Source organism: Drosophila tropicalis, unplaced genomic scaffold (genome assembly GCF_018151085.1).
Source record: "Drosophila tropicalis isolate 14030-0801.00 unplaced genomic scaffold, ASM1815108v1 contig_158, whole genome shotgun sequence".
Taxonomy (NCBI): Eukaryota; Metazoa; Arthropoda; class Insecta; order Diptera; family Drosophilidae; genus Drosophila; species Drosophila tropicalis.
The window spans coordinates 10563734-10571026 of NW_027172602.1; positions in this window are offsets into that span (position 1 = coordinate 10563734).

Here is a 7293-nt window from a genome sequence, read left to right on the forward strand (position 1 = left end):
CAAAATTGATATTCCATTTATTTCCTTCTCTTACTTTTTAGTTCGTCTTCCATTATTTTAGGTATTCATAATTACTAATTGATACTGAGAAGTAATCCCCCCATCGTTGGCGATTCGAGTAACGCCATTTTGCTTTATGATTATGATTATTGTTTGGTCTGTAAGCAGCTAATTGTGGGTTGGCCACGCCCTTCTGCGCGCCCATATATGGGCACTTGCATATACCCGAAAAGGGTGGGGTGCGCTATGATACGCTTGGTTAGGCCGCCTTCTACTTAAGAAGCCAAAACCTGAGTCGATCGTCGTTGAGTTGGCGTCTCTTGGCATTGTTCCAAGTCAATGACCACCAGCAAGTTTGGTCAACCGCAACGGGGGAATTGAGGATGCAGGGCGGTGGACAGAGGGGAACGGGGAAGAAGGAGAAATTGATTAGGCGAGGTGAGTGAAATTATCTTATTGCTTATTCTTGTTGCAGTTGCACGTTTAGCAGCTTGACGCCTCTCCCTCACTCTTTCAGTGGTTGGGGAGCAGTGGATTGGCGAGGGGTTTGGAGAGGGGAAACCCTTTTTATTGTACATTTGTTGAGCGACAACATAATTACATAATTAGGCACTTGGTCATTGGCATGAACAGATGACACCGACTCTTTTAGTTCTCTTCAACGGCGAAGCAAGCAAGCTACAAAGGCAGCGAAAGAGATGGAGAAAACAAAAAACCTGATCCTGTGAACATTATTCAGTCCATATGATGGCAAAACGATCTCTTGGGGACACTTTTCTCCTTTAGCTGGCTTCTATTTCTCCCACTCTCTCACTCCCTGTCTCTCCTAGCTGGGATGGGATCGTGTAAGCGGCTTAAAGACGACTCGGAAGTGCATAATGCATCATCTTGCATAGCTCAAGGAATCAAAAGCAAACAAAAAGGACAATGCAGCTAACCGTGCGCAAGCGGATCAATGTCCTGCCTCAAATGATGAGATAACGGCGGCAAAAAGGACACGCTGAACACTGATGGGAACCTGTGGCAATCTGTGTCCTCAAAAGATTGATTACTTAGCCGATTAGCCGTTGCGTTAGCTGCGGGGCGATTAGTTCCCATTCACTTGGCGTTCTTTCCCATCACTGACTGCATGAATGAATGAATGAACCAAGATGGGCAGGTCCAAAGGACATTTACTCCTGCTCGTTTAGTATCTTTTTCGCACAGGTGCCGGCAAAAGATCTGAGAGGCATTTCATTTAGGCCGCTTAAACTGCTTAAGGGATACTAATCCTGCCACAGTCAGGAATAACAAGCCCCCAGGACAAGCAGGACTCGCAAAACAAAACAAAAAAGAAAACAACAATATAAAGTAAACCCCCGCCCCCACACCCCCTCCCCCATTATAGTCCACCCATCTTTAAGGAGCTTCTGCTCAACCCTTTACAAGGCGTAAATTGTGATGAAAATCGCTGAAGCGCCATTTAACCGCGGCGGCCATTAAGCAACCTTCTTCCTACTGCTCCTCCCATCCGCCAATCCACACACAATCCCCAATGCCCAAAAGCTTGGTCCTTTTGGCTGTATATGTTTCTTAGGCCGCCGAAGCACTTTATCAACATTTCCGGCGTAAAGCATTTTATAGCCGCGCCGCCTCGGCAAATTGAAAGAAAAGTTTTAATTATTTTTAATTTTCCTGATTAGTACTTTTGCATCCGAACCCCCTCCGACCCCCACCACCCAATGCCACACCGCATCTACTCCCCTTTCTTTCTTTTAACAGGGCTGTGTTAATTAAGCCTAACAATAGTGGGCGGCTTTCTTTTCAAACCAGAGATGCCAATGGGATGGAGGTTGGCTTGTTCTGTCAGGGTGGGGAAGTGGGGATGGGGGTGATAATGATAATTTTCGCACTTTCTGTTCCTGCTCTTGACACAAGTTAATGAGTTTCTCTCCCAAAGCGCTCTATTGGGCGCAGTTTATGTATGTCTCTCCCACTCCTTGGGGCCTGTGCGGCTAACCCTCAGAAAGGGAAGAGAAAAAACAAAATAAAAAACGCTTTCATAGACCAGAAAGTGAATTTTTCCTCTTGCTGTTCTCTCTATACAGTTTTCAGTTTTCTTGGGCAATTTTTTAATTGTTTCTTTATGCTAAGTGACACATTTTGAGGCGGACTGAAGGAGGCTGACAGAAGTCGACGGAAGGAAGAGGGCGGGGGCGTGACGACTGGCAGATGGAAATTGGTGTGTGGGCTGGGGTTGGGCTAGAACTGTGTAGAGGGCGTTAGGGCTCATTAATAAAACTTCAGTATGTACCTGGCTGAACACCCTCAATGCCTTCGCATTGAATAAATCAGCAGCTGCTTAAAGCCTTTTTTTGTGTTCTTGTTTCTTCTCTCTTGGATAACATGATGATGACTTGGCCCATTTATCAGAAGAGAAGTAAAACCAGAGATATTGAGAGACAAATTAGATGACTTAAAACTGAAAGGGGATTTATGCAGTCTGCTAGATACACATGTCTAAAGTAAAGTGCAACCCTTTCGCATAGTCATGTACAACTTGAAATGTCAAATATGTTTATTTTGAAAACGTTTTTCTCGAAACTATTCACTGGAAAACTGATTCTTAAACTTAAATATTGACTTAACTAAGCATTTAACCCATATCTGCCTATTGAACTTATCAGAAATGGATTATATTGCAAAGACTTTAAGCCAGATGCTGAAATTTGAATTCGAAAAAGATTTCTCAATTCTTAAATTGAAATACTTAACCTTTGGATCCGCCACCGTCTCCCACACACATACAGACAATGAACTTTATACCTATATAAAATATTAATATATATATTTGGCCATTGATATATACATATATAAACTATACGTAAAGTATTTTGGCATGACCACACAAAACCGCCCATCTGTGTGAGTCCGCAATATAAAATACAATATTAAAATGAAAATAAAGAGCAAAAACAAAAACCAACAACAACAGAATAAAACAAATACAAAATTTAAGAATTGCACCGATTTTGCCATACCGTTTAGCAAAAAATTTGAAAAATAAATTATAAAATTACTTTGAAAGAACTTAAGTTTCATAAATTTTCGAGAATAAGTTTAATATATTTCGTTTTTATGATGAGCGTCCATAATATACTCCTTCAGCCTAGAAATACAGGGTATAGGAAAAAAAGCAAAACAAAAATGAACAAAATAACGAATACAACCGAATAAAAACCGAACATAAAGCGCTGAGCCAAAACCACCAAATAAACTTTGTCATTTTGCGAGACCGAAATTATTTACTCAAGATTTATGCGTTAGACAGATTGTGATTATATATACATATATGTATATATATATATTGATGTGCACAGGGACGGTCCATGAAAGGTTAATACAATTGGGGAAAAGTCATACAATTTTTAGTGTCTCAATAGTATGGAGGGAAGAAGACTCTGATTATAGTTTATAGGTGTAACCGTTTCATATGAACTCAAAGAAGACGTGTCCTTTTGCCCAAAATCCAAATGATCCTTATACTTTCCTCAGCCTTTGCATAAAGTGGCTCTAAAACTGCTTGAGAATTACAATTAACTGAAATGAGAAATTGTGTTAAGCCAAACTTCTCACCTCCAAAAGTTAGTTCGCTCCTGTTCATTGTCGTTTTCGTATTCATATTTATATAATACATATATTTTTGATATTTATTTAGTTGCTTTTGCGAAATGATTTATAAATGGTGGCCGCTTTTTTGGGGTCAGCCGCAAATATACAAAATTGAATGGGGAATTGATAATATAATAATAATAATGAATAAATTTATTTTGGGAATATGTTTGGCCAATTCCCACGCCCAAGTTCCCGATGCCTTGCTGATTTTTTCTGCGTTTGTTCTGTCTTTTTTTGGGTTTTTGGTTTTTGTCTACTATTTCTGATTTACTTTAAATTGAGTTTGACTTTTGGTTAAATGTTTTGTAAACATTTTTCCAAAAACATGTCAATGGGCTTGACCCACACAACCGAAACCGAATCAATTGTTAACAATTGACCAAGACCAGGGAAATGAAAACAAAACAAAAATTTAAGAAATAGTTGCCGATGCCGCATTGTCTGGCCGCAGGAGTTTTCCCAATGTCGTCCCTATCTCTGTCTCCGTCTCCGTCTCCCTCACACAAACTGTTTGACTTGATTGACTTGTTACAATTTTTTTGTTTTGGTGTCAAGGAGTCTGCAGTCGAATTCTTTTACATTTCTCGGGAATCACACCTTTTTCATTGGAGGTCAGCAGCAGGTTGACAGTTGGTGGAGAGCGGTGGAAGGAAAGCGGTAACAACTACTAATTTATTGTGTGGCGGCAACTCCCTCAGAACCTTTCACTTTCCCTTCATCCATATCGGGCGTGCAACAAATTGACATCGAACAATTGAATTCAAAAAAACAAACTACCGACGGCCTAAAAAAAATGGTCAGCCATTTATTTGGAAATTCTCCTGATGATGATCATATTCTTTGAAAACCATCAGAAATGCCTTGGATATGTGATCTGAAGTTAATATGTCCTATTATTTTAGTTATTTAACATTTCCAGTTTCAGAATAAGTTTCGGAATCGAAAAAAAACTTAAAAATTTAACATTTTTCGGTTTAAATTGTTACGGAAATTGTCTTATATTGTCCTGTCCCTTTTCCAAATATATTAAGATCAAGCTGTCACGAGGTTTTTTGGCTGCAAAAAGTGTAAAATTCTATCAAACTTAAACAACAATTTTGGGGTGAAAATCGGAGGAAAGTATTACAATTTCATTAGTATTTAAGTTAAAGTGTTTGTTTTGTGAACAAATTTCAATTATATCCCTATCCAAGATCTTAATAAATCACTCAACGATTTAGTTTTTGGAACATACCAAATCCGCTTTGAAAGTAGCAAAAGTTATCGACTAATGACGAACGAGCCTAATGACATGGATCGTAGTTTTGAAGTGTTTTGGGCCCTAGAATGACGGCTCTCCCCCCTCTAGTTGCCGCCTAAGTTCAGTGGTAAAAAACTAGGGAGGCAACAAAAAAAGGTAGAGAAGGGCGCGTTTACAAATATTTGTCGTTGCATCCGTTGGCATCAGCAGCCAAAAAAAAAAAAAATATTAAATAAAAGGACATTAATTTCCAGTGTGTCTATGCGTAGTGTGTGTGTGTGTGTGTGTATTTTATAACATAATTCTCAGTAGCATGCTGACAAAAGGATAACATTGCATTTGTTTGTCAGGCCAAAAACTGTCACAGCCGAGAAAGGATCGGCACGGCATTTTCATTCATTTCATTTCATCTCATTTCATTTTTTTTTTTTTTTTCGTTTTCTTTTTTTGTTTTTCATTGATCCCGAGCAAGGACAATGGATGCAGTCGAATGGAAGGAAAATGTTGACAAGGCGAACGAGAACGATTTTTCACCAAATGCTCTACAATATTTGGCATTTTTAGGATATTTTATAGCGACAGTAAGGATCAGAAGTCAAAGAGCGAGAGCTAAATGCTTCGAGAGTGTCTAAAGGGAGAGGAAGAGGGAGATAGATGGCGAATGTGTCCTATTTTCATGGAGAGGGATTCCACACACACACACACACACACACACACACTTACACACAGTTTTGTACACGATCAGCCCCCTTTTGTTTGTCTCGTTGTTGTCATCATCAGCAGCGCCCAGTTGAGTTGAGTTGAGTTGTCAGACAATGCGGAGACCAAGGCGCAGACCAAGACATCTTCTTCCAGCCCGTCCGTCCGCTCGTCCTGCGCATCGCTTCATTGTCCTTATTGCTTTTGTCACATTTACCGGTGCTTTGTGTAATCCTCGCCCTTCTCAAAGTCAATGGATATATTTCTATATAAATCGCTTACAGTTGCATCTTCCCCGCTGCTGTTTGCTGTTTCTTCTTGATTCCCTTTTTTTTTTTTTTATTTTGATTTGTTATTTTTATTTATTTACGACGTCATCAGCCTCCAGGCTGATGTTTTAATTTACGTAGAGTTCTGTTTTGGGTTGTTTTCTGCTCCTTCTCCTTTTTCTTTCTTTGTTTTTTATTTTGTAATTTTATTGAGTCGAGACAGATCACTCAACTAGCTCGTAAAAGATATAATAAAAAACACTGAAACGAGTCGATAAAATGTTGTCAGTATTTATCAATTGAATGTCCTTGTTCAATTGATGGAAATGATAGTTTTCCTTATCGACTAAATGGGGGAGGAGGCGGTCAAGTCCAATCTTGAATTGAAAGCAAAAGTCAGAGGGTCTCGACTGATTCCCACAAAATGTTGTTTTGCCGCCGGTCAATGATAGAAATTTTTATTAAATAAAGAAGCCTAAAGTTCCAGATTAGAAAATTTATAATTTGCTTAACATGAATTTAGCTTATATACTGTTATTTAGATAATAATGAATTCCTTTAACCCAAAAGTTACTTCGTTCTAGCTGACACTTTGCTTCATCGTTCAACAGTTTCTTAAATTTTGTTAAATTTTAAATAAATTTCTTACTTAACTTATAAACAAGTTATATAGATAAATAGACCAAGTGCTTAGACTTCTTATGGTCCTTTTAAACCAAAACCCTTAAAGGATTTAAGTATAACCCTTAGTTAAACCCTCTCTGGAAGTGAATGAATCAAAACGAAAACGTTTTTTAAGTTTTTGGCTATTTTAATTTGACTCTAGAAACAAATTCATTTCAAAATAACCAAATCAATGATAGGCAAAATGAAGGCGTCTTATAGAAGGTTTTAATTTTTGCCTATGAAATGAGATCTTCAATAAATTTTATCCTAATATATTAACTTTAATTGAAAATATTCCTAGGATTCGTCATATACTAGATCTAAAAGATAAATAGCCGATGAAGGACTAAAATTATTATGTTATATCCTGCAAATTGAATTCAAAGTTTTGACTTGAAGTTAGTTTTTGAGGGCGATCTGCCTCCCCCTTCTTCTGCAATGTACTTCTCTGGCAGACTAAGCCATATTCCATTTGGTGCTCATTATTAATGGACAGTTGTCGACTGCCTTCGCCTTCCTGCCTATTATTATCGGTACACACACACACACACGCAGACAGACAGACACACGCGTGCGCTCGCTCGGCCACAGTCGTTCCATTCGTCCGCTGGAACATGATGACATACAGCAGCACAACCACCATAGGTGGAGAGGGAGAAGCAGAAGACACAGAAAAAAAGGGCATGCACCACCATGAGGCATGAGGCAGCTTGTGATATTTGGCTGGCTGGCTGGCTGGCTGCTGCTGTTGTTGTTGTTACTGAT